The sequence below is a fragment of the Eschrichtius robustus genome, chromosome 1 (genome assembly GCF_028021215.1).
Source record: "Eschrichtius robustus isolate mEscRob2 chromosome 1, mEscRob2.pri, whole genome shotgun sequence".
In the NCBI taxonomy this organism is placed as follows: Eukaryota; Metazoa; Chordata; class Mammalia; order Artiodactyla; family Eschrichtiidae; genus Eschrichtius; species Eschrichtius robustus.
In genome coordinates this window covers 4503253-4517666 of record NC_090824.1, presented here as the reverse complement: position 1 = coordinate 4517666, position 14414 = coordinate 4503253, and positions in this window count along the sequence as shown.

Here is a 14414-nt window from a genome sequence, read left to right as displayed (position 1 = left end):
ATAATAAAAGCAATACATGTCAGTAGAGAAATCCACAAAAGTAGAAACAAGAGCAAATCATTCAGAATTTATTCACCCAGAACAACTAATGGTTTGGGGGGAGGTGGTATTTGGGGGTATTACCTTTCAGCTCTTTTTCATTGGCTCTAGTCATGAAAAAGATCCCTAAAGAGCAATGCCCACCCTCTCTCCCACATACCACACACCCCAGAGTCCAACACATAATGCGCTGCCTGGAAGGCCAGCAGTCTACTGGGAAGTCAGCTTTATCCGTGGCCTTTTATGAAAGGCGCTGAATTTTATTTGTCTTTTAGTATCTACAGTTTGGCAAACTCTTCTATGCAAAGGTTGGGGCTGAACCCGGAACTCAGGTTCCCTGGGTAGAAAATCCACAAGTGCCCAGGCAGCCGTGTGGTGCTCCCACTTACCAACCCTAGGACCACGACGCACGGCAGGGACCACCAAGCATCCAACTGGCAGGAAATGTGGGTAGGCACTGTGTTTGGATAAGTGACCAGAAAGAAAAAAGGGAGCCCCTCCTACAAGTCCTTAAATGCCTAACTCGAAAGTTTAGACTTTGTTTTGAAGGCAAAATCAAGTTCCTGAAGCTTGGCTAGCATGGGAGCCACAGGTTAGTGTGCATTCTGGAAGAGGTATTGTCAATTCCAGGATCCCAGAAGGCAGGACTGTATTTGATCATCCTTGGGGGCTTGATGCCCTGTCTTGTACTTTACAGAAGGCACAGAGGTGGTACCCGACAATTCCAGGCTCCCTCACTCCAAAGCAGCTTCATAGGAAGACCCTCTGTGTGTCCTTCTGCTTCTCTGACTTGGGATGGGGTCTAAGGGTGCTGGGGGTGGTTCAGGGACGTGTGATCTCGGGTGGTTTGAATTGACAGAGGCTGGTTCTGGAACTAGGGATCAGGAAGGCAGGAGCATCGGCTATCACTGTAGCCACCCTCGGGATGTGTGGAAGAGGGCCTGCAGCAGAGATCTCTGGGGAACACGAGCATTTTACCTGGAAGGCTGGGAAGGCCTGCTCAGAGGGGCAGGCACTCAGGGGTCGCTGTTCAGTAAGAGCCTGAGTATTGTTTTTGAGAAGAGAGTACATTTACCCACGCCTGGAAGATGGCTATAGGAGAAGCTTGTCTTCATTTCCTGGCTGAATCTTAGGACGTTTGTATGCTTGCCCACAAGTATGTACATGTGGATGGGAGACTGCTCACACGGCTTTTGAGGGTTCCCAAGTATGAATTAAAAAAAAAGAAGAAAAATGTATGCTTTGAATTAGATCTACGTGAAAAAAAAAAAAAAAAAAAAAAAGAGGCAGCAGGCTAAGCCCTGCGCCTGGGACACTGGCTCTCCTCCAGGGTTCTTCAGGAGAGTTGGGTTTCAGCATGTACAGAAAGAAAGTGAGCCGTTTCTCAAACCTGGATTTCCTTGTCTGTTTTGCCCTATAGATATGAATCTGAGCCCTCAAATGTCCTTTTCGAGCAAGTAAAGCATGCACGACATTGTTCAGATTGAGAAACAGTCTGGGTCCAAATATTACCATAGATTTAGCTCTTTCAAGTTATTGCTTTTTTTGCTTTGGACCAACAAATATTTAAAAAGTTAGGTTCTGAGCTCCCGAAAAGCCAACGAAAACATTTAAACATATGGATTTTGTGTGTGTGTGTGTGTGTGTGTTGGTGAGTGGTTAAACCATGCTCAGTAGAGATTAGTTTACAGCAGTCTGTCTTTCTCTCTTTGCCTTTTTTTCCCCCCTATCTTTTTCTTTCTTTCTTTCTTTTAGGAAGCCAGAAGGATAAACATGTTGCCATGGAGTTCTGTTTAAAATAAAATACAATGGAAAGAAAAGCAGCATGATGAAGTAACCACATGGACGGCAGGATACACCTGATACTAATTACTGTCATGCAGAATGTTCTGGAAGACGTTTGACTCGCCTGATGTATACATTCAAATCAAGCAAAGCAGGACTGGAGGGGTCCTTGGGGACCATCTTGTCCAACTCTTTCCTTTTTCCAGATGAGGAAATAGGGGCCCAGAGTGAAGGGCCTGGACAGCAGCCTCCCAGTTAGGAGGGAGGAGAGCTGGGATTCAAACCCGCGGTGCTCTTGTCAGAGACACAGAATTGCCAGGGTCTTTTACCTTGGCCTGTCAGTGAGACCTTGAGAAAGAGGAGTGGGATTTACTGTTAAACTCTGAGCACCAGGCGGAGAAGTCAGGGAGCCCAGAAAAAAAAAAGCAGAGAGGCGGCCTTTGCGCTGGGAGGCCCACCTCTCCTCCCGGGGGCCAGGCCTTGAGGACAGAGATGCGCATTGGCCATCTGGAGTTTCTCCTTCCAGGGCCTCTCAGAGGCGCCCCAAACAGCCGGGGGCCCCTCCCAGAGCTTCACTCGTGTCCTTTTGGGGCTGCAGGGATGACGCCAGGAGGCACTGGCTCTAGGACAGCCTCCAGGGACCCCGCGTGCGTGACTACCGAGCCTCTCTGGTGGCCGCCTCGGCTCCCACGCTGGCCTCCCACGCGCGGAGGGCGAGCTGGCGCCCCCATGACAATGCGCACCCCTCGCCTCTGCCCCCGAGAGGCTAGCAACCGGGCCTGCGGGTGTCTGATTGGCCGCGCCGGCTTGACGACAGGGGCTCCTGGCCGCTGATTGGTCCCCGCTGGCTCCGGCTGTTTCCTAGCTATTAATACCGTGGCTAATAAACGCTCTCCTGTTGACTAGGATGCTCGGAGCCATGATTTTTTGAAGCTTTCTTGACATCCGCGCTTGGTGCGGGCCTTTCTGTTTCGCAAGTCCTGCTGCTGCGGCTCTAGTCTCTGGGGCGCCGTGCATGCTCCGCAGGCCGTAAATGGGGTTCTCTCCCCCCTTTACGTTATCTGACACTTTAAGGCAGCTCCCCGCCATGGCCTCCAAAGGCCACTTTATCTTCATCTCCCCAATAGCCCGCCTGCTCATCTACAAATGAGCCCTCCCACCAAGGCTCGGTGTCTCGTGCAACCTGGTGGCCCATTTTCACCTCCCTGTCGCTAGCCGTGGGCTTGCAAATAGACCTGTCCCTTCTTTTCAGCCCTGGAATCTCCCGACTGGGCTATAGTTACGTACAGGATCGCTGGGCATGGGGGGCTCGCTCTGAAGCCGCTGCTTTGAAGCCCCTGAGAAGTGCGGGGGAACTGTTCTAACTTGATACCCCCGCGGGGCCCCTCCGCCTTTCCCCTTTGGGACTCATCACTCATCCTCACCCCTCTTCTGTCACCAGGCGCTTCATCCTTGCCCTCCCGGCTGCCACCCACCTGTCGCCCTAAGATAGATCCTTAGTCCCTTTCAACAGCATTTTGACCTTTGCGAGAGGACATTTGATTGACGGTTCTGCCCGCTTTGCCACTCAGTGCCCGGCAGAGCTGCCGAAGGCGCCACCTGTTAAGGATTAAATCTCATGTGCCAAGTCCCGGAGCACGAGGCCGTGCAGCTATGCTCTGCCGCAACATGTGTCGCTGCCTGTTTCCCCGGGGGCGGTGCGTGTGGGGGGCTTTTCAAAGTGTATGTGTGTGGACATCATCTCACATTTGGGGGGTACCCTGTGCATCTCCTTGTGGGACACAGTCTCCCTCCAAAAGTACTTTCCCTATAGGGACACGGCTGGTGTCTAGATTATTACAACCCTGGTTAGGGGGTACCCCCTTGTTAACGTGGAGGAAGCGGACCCCCTGGCAGAGGAGGGGGCATTGCAGGGTTCAGGGCACGCAGGTTGTAAGCGGCAGAGCTGGGGACTCAAAAGCCAGTTTTTCTGACTCGGAGATGCAATATCGAGTCTCCCAGTCGGAAATGGACGGGTGGGCTAAGAGGGGGGTGACAGACGCTGACTTACATTTGGGTACCGCTTATCTTGCCCGGGGCATTTTATTTCCCAGGACAAGAGGCAGAAAGCATCATTTTCTTTTCCTAAGCCGCATCCTCTGATGGAGGTTCCGAAATAGCCAGGTGTGTGATCTGCTGCCCCCGGTGCCCCAGCTTTACCCTCGGCCCGCCTGAGGATAACCACCCCTTGTCCAGTTCTCCCAGCAAATTGTGCACAGAAATCTGCCCGCCTGGCGCGCGGGGCTCATGTAGGAAAAAGCACCAGCGAGCTCAGGGTGTTGGTCATGGCGGCGAGGGGCACTGCGGCAGAATTTTTTCCTCCCTTCTTTGCTGCAATCTGGGTGCGGCTAGAGCAATTTGTCATAGAATCTGGGGGGCTCATTTTTCCGGCCAATCACTTTTGGAGAAATGAGCGCATTGCAGCAGAATGCGCTGACGTCAGAGACCACCCCTTCTGCGCCTCGATATAAACCCCACCCAGCCAGCCCCTAGCGCAGACGGCGGAGAGCTGGGATGGAGCGCGCCCTGGCCCGCTGGCCTTGGCCGCAGCTCCTCGGGAGAGCCGGGGCGCCCGCGCGAGAACCTCCCTACCTGGTGAGTGGTTGGCCATCCTTTGCCCGAAAGGATGTGCAAAAGGAAGACGACACCCCCTTCTGGGCTGGGCTCCGTCCTCCTGGACATGCCGCAAGACAGATGCCGGGACCTTCTCCTGAAGGCGGCCACTTCGCCTTGTCTCCGAGCATCGGCAATGAAATTCTGTCAGGAAGGAAAATCTCGAGGCACATTTTCCTGGGGTGGGGGGGTGGGGGCGGAGAATCACAGGGCCACTTTCCAGTGCAGTCCTTGAGGGAAGGCTGGGTGGTAGGAGCTTCAATGAGGATGAGTGGGAGGAATCTGATCAAAGCCCTGTCAGAGGCCAGTGTGCCGCAGTCCCTGGGGTCCAAAACCCAGATTTTCTGTGTTTGAAGCCACCTTTAGAATCACGAGTGGTGGGAGGTATGGCAGCGGATGTATTCTGCATGCCGTAGAATTAGGGGGGAGAGCACCCGAAAACACGAGTCTCCTGGGCATATCTTCCCGCTAGTTTTTGGCCAGGTTCTTGGTGGCCGTAGGCGTGAGGAGTAGAGGTACTTATCCGCTAGGGATTCTGAATCCAAGTACACAGGTTAGTGCAAAGCCTACTCCAGTCAAAATTTAGACAGTAAAATTGCTACCTGGTATCATCTGTTTTATTTAAATAGTGGAGATGTGGCGCCCAAGTGCAAACCTACCAGAAGCCCCACTAGGATGAGTTCGGTAGAGAAGGGCGGCTGGGGGGAGGGTCAAGTAATTGGGGGCGAAGGCAGAATAGAAGCAGGGGGTGGGCTGGGGTGGAGATAAGGCTGTGTCCTTGGGTCTGGGAGAGATTAATTAAGAGGGAAGAGAGAAATACAGAAAAGGGGGCGTGTTGGGGGGGGTCTGGGCACTGGGAGCTGAGAATTGGGGGTCGGGGGTCTTTTCAGTGTTGCGTGATGGTCGCTGGAAGATTCTGACATGTTGTGTGCTTTTGACTTTTGATAAAGTCGCCTTTTGCCATTTCCTTTGTCCCTGTCAAGCCCCCCCCCCCCACGTCGCCCCCTCCCCACTCTGAGCCGGCGGGCTTGGGGAGGGGGAGCGTGAGAGGGTTGCTACGTGGCAGGTTTCTGGAAGGTTTTCTTGCTGGCCGCCAGAGGGCGCTGGTGGCACTGCGGAATTTTGGGGGGCGGGGTGGGAAGGGGAGGTGGCCTTTGTTCTCCTGCTGGAGGGGGTCGGGCGTGGGATTTACTGGAGAATTCTGAATTCATTTACCTAAGGGGGAAATGTTTTAAGACCCCCGGGTTCACTGGGGAGCGGTTGCAGGATTCGCGCTGGGCAGAGATGCCGTGATCGGCACTGGTTGCATGACCTAGGGTGTCGTGGAAGAGCGTGGACGCAGACTAGTTTATTTTCGGTTGGTTTTGGTTTTGAGGGTCTTAGGAAGATGTGGCTCATTTGAGTAGGATGTAGAGGCTCTAAAATGGTTCGTTAGGCGCCATCGTGCGGGGGTCTTGAAATTCTTACTGTGACGTAGAAGGGAGGCGAGATTTGGGCTGGGGGGCTCGATGGTGGTCTGGATAATTTTAGGCGGTTTTGGTCGCCTTTATATTATTTTCTAGTGGTACCATATTTTGTAGCATGCGTCCAGAGAGCATAAGTGAGTGAAAATAGTGTACTGAGAACTGGACCTTTATAATTTTAATTAATTTATGTTTAATTGCATTTTCTGGAGGTTGGAGCCAAGATTTCTGTGTTTTTACCTATTAAAAGTGGAATCTTGTTCTGGAAAGACCCTTATGGCGACTGTCTCCTTGAAATCCTCATATCTCTCTGGTGCAAGATGACAGTAGGGGGGCGCAGGAGGACCCCAGGACGTGTATGGGGGCGTGCTGCCTGATGTCCACAGGTGGATTCTGGCTGGTGATGGCAGGCGTGACGTTTAGGGGACACAGTGGCCCTGCGCGATGAGCTGGAGTGGCCCCTGTCCCCCTTCCTAGCCTGAGACCTGTTGGGCCCCCCCATCTTATGCCATATGTGCCCCTGGCAGCTGCGGGCCAGGCGCGGGTGGCGGCGCAGAAGTTGTCTCCCGCGCGCACGCCGCAGGTGTCTGTGCTCTTGGGCTCTGGGTGCTGGCCGCGCGCCCCCTAGCGGTCTGTGTCTGAAAATGGCTCTCGGCCCGCTAAACCGGGCTTCAGGTTGCGCATGCGCACACAGCGAACACTTGTGCCCTGTCAATCAAATCCTCCTTACCCCCTCCCATTTCTCTCCCTCCTCCCCTTTGCTCTTCTCTCCCTCCTCCCCCTCCCTTTTCTCCTCTTCCCCCACCTCCCCTCCCATTTTCGTCCTCCCTCCTTTCCCGTCCCCTTCCTCTCTCCCATTCCCTCCTCCCTCCTCTCCCCTTCCACCTCTCCCTCTTCCCCCCTCCTTCCTCCTCTTTCTCACTACCCCCTGCCTCTCCCTCTGACTGCCCCCTCCCTCCCTCTGCTGTTCCTGTGCTGGCCATTAGAGGTCATCAAGATGGTTTCTAATCCCACCCCCTCCCTGCCATAGGGTCTCTCTTCAAGGATGACATCATCCGTTTGCCTCCCTGTCTTCAAGGACCACCTCTGGATGCCAAGTTGATGCCAAGGTTCTTGCTGCTCACCTCCACCTCATGGTACTTCGACCCCTCCTTGTGGCAATTTACACACAACATGGTGGGCAGAATCCCTCACCCCTGCCACCCTCCTTGCACCACCCCCAGACCCATTAGCAGTTAAAATTAGCAATTTAAAAATTTAACTAATTAGTTTTAGTTGTAATTAATTCATTTAAAGTTTAATTAATACTGAGACTTGGGCTTGTAAGTGGGTCCTCTAACCTTTGATCTATTGCAGAGCATGCTAGGAGCATGGATTCCTGGATGCCACCAGCATACAAAGCAGCCACTGGCAGTGACCCCCAGGACCAGGACGACGAAGGATGAAGAGGACCAGAACTGACCAGCTGTCCCTCTTGGCTAACGGCTTAAACCAATGCCCTAGTGAGGGGGCATTGGTCATTAACGCCGGACCTTTGCTATGCTTCTGCCTTGATGCTATGACTGCTTTTCTATGTGTCTCTGCTTGTGTTAACATGTCAGCGACCTGGAGGGTTTCCAACCCCAGGGAGGTGTCAGTCTTTCTCAGTCCACCCCGTTGTTACCCCCGTGATGTTCTGAATGGAAGGGTCCCTTTGGGAACTTCTCAGGAGGGGGACCTGGGCCAAGGGCTTAACCAGCATCTCACTGGCAATTCCAAGGCCCGGGGTGGGCTTCTGGAATGAGCATGTGCCCCACGCCATGCTACTGAACTGCCAAGGGCATCCCCACCACCTTTGAGATCACCCTGTCCTTTCTGGGGAACGGGGTTGAGAAGAGCAACCTCCCAGGGTGTTGTGAGTATTGAATGAGTCCAAGCAGCCTCGGGTAGGGCCAGGCATAGAGGAGGCAGTCAACAAATGTTTGTTGAAACAGTTTGGTTGGCCAGTCCATCCCTACCCCTCTCACCTGTCTTACACCTCTTATTTATTCTCCCGCAGCGCTCCGGACAGCCCTAGTCCACGGGGCTCTCCCTGCACCAGGTAGGGGCTGAACCCAGACGGGTGCTGGGCTGACTTGAGTAAGGACATGCATGGTGCATGTGGTCATTTCCAGAGCACTTTCGATGTTCTGTGCCTATGTTATTTCTATGTCCGATGTCCATGTGAGTGAGGCTGCCTCGTTTACAGGTGAGAATGAATTTGGCATCGATTTGAGTAATTCTAAAAGATGGAGAGCAAGAAGACGTATTTGAACGGAGTGCCCCTCCCTAGGGGACGGGACTGATTCACATTTACAGTGAGGTCGCTGAGGCTGGAGGAGCGTAAGCATTTTGTCACGTTGCTGGCAAGAGAAGGGGTCAGAGTTGGACCCTGGGTGCCATTTGTGTCTGCCCCTTACCCCCTGCCCCAGAGTTATACTAAGAGCCCTTTGATTTCCAATCAAATGTTTGACAATGGGGCAGGCTGTTTGAAATCCCAGCTGCCCAGGGTGGTCTTGGGGGTCTTGGGTGGCCCCAATGCTGGTACCATGTGCTGGCCTCACCTCTCAATAATGGTGTGACCTTAAATACGTTGCTTAACTTCTCCAAGTCTCAGTTCTTTTCATGGCCTAAATGGGGATTAGGGAAAAAAAAAAAAAAAAAAGCAACACAAAAAAACACCCGCGTTTATCTACCCCACAGGGCGCTTTTGAAGGCCAAATGATGTAACCACTATGAAAGTGCTTTGTAAATTGCTGTGGAAATTGCGAGATACTTAACACCAGGAAGCTCTCCCTGATTATCGCATGCCCAGCCCTGTCCCCCCTCAGTTAATAACAGCTAGCACCCACTAGGTGCTGTGTTTGCGCTCAATAAGTAAATTCCAGAAGAAATAAAAACAGAATTAATTCAACAAACATTTTCTGGACCGCCTACAATATGCCCCGCACACCAGGCCTGGTATGTGATACAAAGATGATGAAAACAGTCTCTTGGAAGCTAATTGGGGTCCTCGTTTGACCGGCACTTTCTTTCGTCCCCTTTTAAGCCAACCAGTTTTGTCCGGACGAGACAAAAACAACTTGGGCTGCTTTAGAGAAACCCGGCTTGGTGTAGACAATAGCTCCCGGGCTTCTGAAAGGGGCTGATTGGATTATGTGGCAAATGAAGGTGGAAGGATGACTTGGAAGGTGACAAATGAAGTGGGCGGAGATCTGCTGTGAGTTAATCCAGGCTATTAGGAGGGACCTTTTGTCTTCCAGAGGCTGGCAGGAGCTTTTACCACTGGGTTTTACATCCTTAATGTAAGGACGCATAATTTATGGTCAGTGAAAACCCAGGCCCCAGTGAGATTTGAGTGGGCTGTAAAACTGAGCGTCCTGCTACCAGTGAGTAATTACAGGGAGCATTTATGTCTCCCTTTGCAGTTGGCAAAGGCCTTTTTGCAACCATCAATTCATTTGAACCTCACAACTCCCTGTCCGGACCCGGGGCTGGCCTGAGCCTCCTAGGGGAAGAGGCCCTCAAGCGGCCTTCAGATTAGGGCATCTGAGGCATCTGACATAGTAAAGGGAGAGGCGTCCCCTGCCCTGGCCCCTCCTGTCTCAGACCTGGCCTTCCCGGCCAGCAGCGATTCCCTCCGAATTCCTAACTTTGCTCTGAGCCTCCGGGCCCCTCCTGCCCTGCTTTCTAGCCACTCTCTCTTTCCTTTCGCAGCCAAGCTTCTCGAAAGGCCTGTCTACACTCGCTGTCTTCCTTCCTCACCTCCAATTTCCTCTCCAACCCACTGCTTCCTGACCTCTTCTACTCCGCTGATCGGCTGTCACTAAGGTAATGACTTTTCTGGAGGTTAACCCTGGACACGTTTCCGGCTCATGGGCACATGACACACAGACACGTATCCAGTGTTTCTCTCACATTTTCCAGCTCCAGTCACTTCTCTTGACAGACACGCCCCTGTAGACTTCACAGAGTCACCTGCTCCTGGCCTTCCTCCTTCTTAGTTTCTCGTAGGAACTGGAGTATCCAGACCCCTCACCTTCTAGAACCTGCCTCTTAGCAGCTCACCCTGGGTTGGAGTCTAAACCACCTAGAGCTGAGGCCTTGGGGTAGGTCAGTTTTTTCCAAGCCACCTTTTTCTCAGTTGCAGAATAGGGTGTCTTTACCTGGCAGGTCAGGTGGGCAGTCTTGCAGGTAAGATTTTAAGTCCCACTATTTGAGGGACTTGAAATAAGTTCAATAAAGTGTTCATGAGAAAATACAATTGGGGTCATCATCAGATTTTCTTGTAGGTTAAGTTCCCACAGGGAGGACCAAAGAGAGAAGAAAGAAGTGGGGGGAGGGGGCAGTGGGAGAGAAAGAAGCAAAGAATAGAAAAAGGCACCAAAGACAAAAAAGTAGGAAAGGGAGACTCAGAAAATATGAAAACCCACCAAAAAAAAAAAAAAACCCCACATCCAGAGAAAGGGGTTTCTTCTTGGGTTAGGCAAAAAGAAAGTAAACAGGAAAAAGGTTTAAAATTGATTATCCCAGTGACAAATCCCAGGAAGCTTTCAAATCAAATTGCCCCATTTTGGGTTTTTAACTCCTTCTATCAGGTTTAACCTCTTTACCTCCTGCATCCTGGTTAAACGCTCCTCAGCCCCCTCGGCTGGTGATTAAATCCCGAAGCTACACGGAGTCTTTCAATGAATGAATGGCCAACAGAAAGAGCCCTCCCCCTCCCCCCAGCTGTGTTTTTCAGTTTTATTCCACTTTCCGCCCTTTTCCGTTAATGAACACAGGGCTAATCTTGGGCCTTGTCAAGGAAGAGGCTGCAGACGTTAATGAGGTAGCTGCTGGATTCCAATATTCGCCTCATAAGGAGCCTTCTTTGTCTGGGAAGGAAAAACACACTGATTATCATAATAAGTGCCGCAGGGCCGCGGCCGCAGGGCACGGGCTACGTGGGTCTGAAGCCACACTTCTAATTTTGGTGCTGGAGCCCAGGATTCATTTTGCTTCCCATTTAAGTCTCTGCCTCTGTCCCAGCTCGCGATCCACTGAGCGGGGTGGAAAGTTGCAGGCAGCTTTGGGCCACAGATAGGGCTGCTTTGCAGAAAGTTCTTTTGTTCGACCCTACACGCAGACCAGCAATGGGCCAGGGCGTTTCAGGCCTCTGGGATCCGTTTTCCAAAAGCAGACAGATGGGGGTGCACGTTTCCAACTCTGCCTCACACCAGACTTGTTTTTAGGACTCACTGGTGTTGAGGCTTTAAGATCCCCAAATGGTAGAAAAGGCTTAGGCATAGACCCCGTAGAATGACCACAGGGTCAGTGCCCGTGGAATGCTCCTTCCAGGTCAGGAAATGGATGGGTATTGGTACTCCAGTCCCCCCACCAAGGGAAGGGCACGGTTGGGGCTCACATTTGGCCCCCACATAGGATGAGAGGGATGAGAGGGCCAGCTATTTGTCAGGACCACTCAGATCCAGCACCAGAACCTGTAGTCACTCCTTTTACCCCCTAAATGTGCCCCTCCCATATGTCCTGCACGCCCCCCCACCTCCAATTCTCCCTTTCTGTCCTGATTCTTGGACTCCCAGGAGCCCATGAATGTCTTTATTTTTAATTGTTATTACCTTTTTTTTTTGGCCGCACCCTGCGGCATGTGACATCTTAGTTCCCAGACCAGGGATCGAACCCGCGCCCCCTGCATTGGAAGTGCGGAGTCTTAACCACTGGACCACCAGGGAAGTCCCCCAGTAATGTTTTTAGAGCAAGTGTGCCTGAGTTGGAAACTTGCCCTTATGAATCCTGAGTTCTGGATGTTTCTCACCCCAAGGCAGATCAATCAAGATGAGATCACTCCAATTAAACTTCAGCCTCTACCCAGACCTTCAGCCAAATGGGGAAAAAAAAAAACAACTAAGGGAAAAGTGAGGTGTTTGGTGCAAGAAAACTTTTAGGTGAAAACTTCCTTAACTTGCTTGTTGGCTAAAGGTTCCCTGGCATTCATGGATCAGAATTTGATGCTCTTTCCAAGTTAACAAAACCAACCCTCGTCCAGCCCCCTAAATGAAAATGTTGAAGGAGGCCCAGGTGGCCAGTTGGGGCAACTCCACTCCTTTTGGTGGCGGTGACCCAGATGTTGCCTGGACTTGGGGACTGGATGAGGGTGGGCACCTCTGAGAATAGGGATCCCACAAAAACCTACACTCCTCCGTGCACTTTTTGGAGAGTAAAATAATAGAGCAGTTCCTGGTGTTTCTAAAAGAGGATTTATTTTAAATAGGAAAAAAAAAAATAACCCATAGGACCCTTTTCACCCTCACATACATACTAATTAAAATACATGTCCCAAAGTCATTAATATTCCAGCGCTTGAGAACCTGGGGAGGGGGTGGAAGGCAGTTGAATTCAACTTCTGGGGCCACCAGCAGAGGGGTCTGTGCTACTTGCTCTTGAGTGTATGGCAGCCTGTTTTAACCTGCATCCTTGTTCTGTGGTCCCCCTTCTGTGCCTGGACGGACGCTGCTCCCAGCTGCCTATGCACACGGGACCCCTGTGCCCGACTCTTACAGCCCAGAGGTCCTGTCAGGCTTCCTGAGTGGGCCCCGTGACTCCCAGGGCCCACTGGTCTCAGCATCCACCATTAAGTCAATCCCAGAGGCTCAGGAGATCCCCTCGACACCAATTCTTCTGATTTTCTTTTTTTTCTGCTTTTATTGCCCCCTTTTCTCCATCTACCTTTTCTTCTCTACTCCATCACCATTTCCTCATCTGGGCCTCTGGGGGTGTCCTAGGCCAGCCACTTCTCCTTTGGGTGTCCCAGCACCAGCCTGGCACAAAGTGGGGTTCAGTAAGAGTATGTGGGATGTATGTTTGGACAGGTGAGTCAATGAAGGAACTTGACTGCCATACTTGAGCTGCTAGGCGGGAGTTGTTGAGGATGCAAAAAGTTTTAGGTCAAAAGGGTGGAGGGTGGATGTCCTTTTACCGAGAGGAGTGGGTGTTGCCCCACCCCCAGCCCCATTTGAGTGGGGGCTCACCAGTCTCACCCCTTCGTTCACTCATGCGTCCATCCCGTCATCCAACAGTTGATCCTTACTGAGCAAGCCCACGGCCCGGCCCCGGGCTGGGCACCTGCCACCCTAGCGCATCCCTTGATGGCCTCTGTGTCCCTGGGGGGTGGCGGGCCAGGGGGTTGCTTCTGCCCAGGGTGGCCTCGTGGCTCCCGGGCGCGGGAGCAGCGGACTCCCGCTCTGCAGGCAAGGCAGGCGGGGTGGGGTGCGAGGGGCGGGCCTGGTTTGGCCGGTTGGCCCCCTTTTAATTCAAACCCCGGGGGGCGGGCGCGGGCCGCGAACCTGCCCTTCTCCAGGGCTCGGCCGCAGGTCCCAGCCAGCCCCTCCGGCCCTCTTGGCCTCCCACCCCATCCCGTAGCTGAGTGCTCATGGCTGATCTGGACCCCCACGCCTGAAGTTCAGGACTGAGGTGGCGGCACAGGGGCAGCTGTGGCGTATGTCCCCTTGGGCTCTGGCCACACAGGTCTCCCTCTTGAGTTGGGGTCCGTGAGCTGGACCCCTCCCTCCATGATGCCTTCCTCCCCCTGGGGCTAAATCCAGCTCCTTTGCCCCCCCACTTGTGGGCTGGGCCATGTCCAATGTCGAGGGCCCCTGGCCGGGAACCTCCAGGGAGCACTGCAGGCTCCGCCTCTGCCTGGCTGCCCACCTGCTCTGCTCTCCCTGGCGGCTCCTCCTCTGGCCACCCCCCCACCCCCCTTGCTAGGTTGACTGCCCACCTGGGTCTCTGCTTGCCCGACCTGACCCATTTCCCCTTCTCTGTGCCCCAGTCACTGGGCTTGGGACCCTCTGGGTCTCACCCATCCAGCCCTCTGCCTAACAGGCTGGTTTTCCTGGCTGAGCCCACACCTGTGGTTACCTGGCCCTGCCTGCTGCCCCGCCCACCTCCCAGCTGCTTGCCTTTTGCCTGCCTCTCCCCCAGGGCAAGGAGGCCCTCCCCCTCGGGGTCTCCCAAGTTTCCGGTTGGTCTCCAGTGCTCATGGCACAAGCCCCGCTGGCAAACCACCTCCCCTACCATCCTCAGAGGCCCCCTCCCATGGGCCTGGCCTCCCAGGCTCTGAGTGCCCGTGGGCTGCAGCCAGACCTTTGTCCTGCTCCCTTCCCCCCACCCCAAGCCCCCCAGACCCCTTGTCATCATGTCCTACCGGGCCTGCCTGTACGGCCGTTCTGTACCCGCGAGTCCCAGGCTCTGCCTTGCCTGCGGCCTCATGGCCGGTCTGGGGGCTGCCACCTGGCCTGTCACTTCTCTTCTTGCACCTTTTCCTGTCATTGCCATCCCTACGCGCCACCTCCCTCCACCGAAAGCCAGGCTGCAGGTGAGACTGGGCTCCGTGTGTTTTCTGGGGGTGTGTGTGGCTTTTCTGGGGGCTCGCTTTGCCGGCGTTCTAACTTTCTG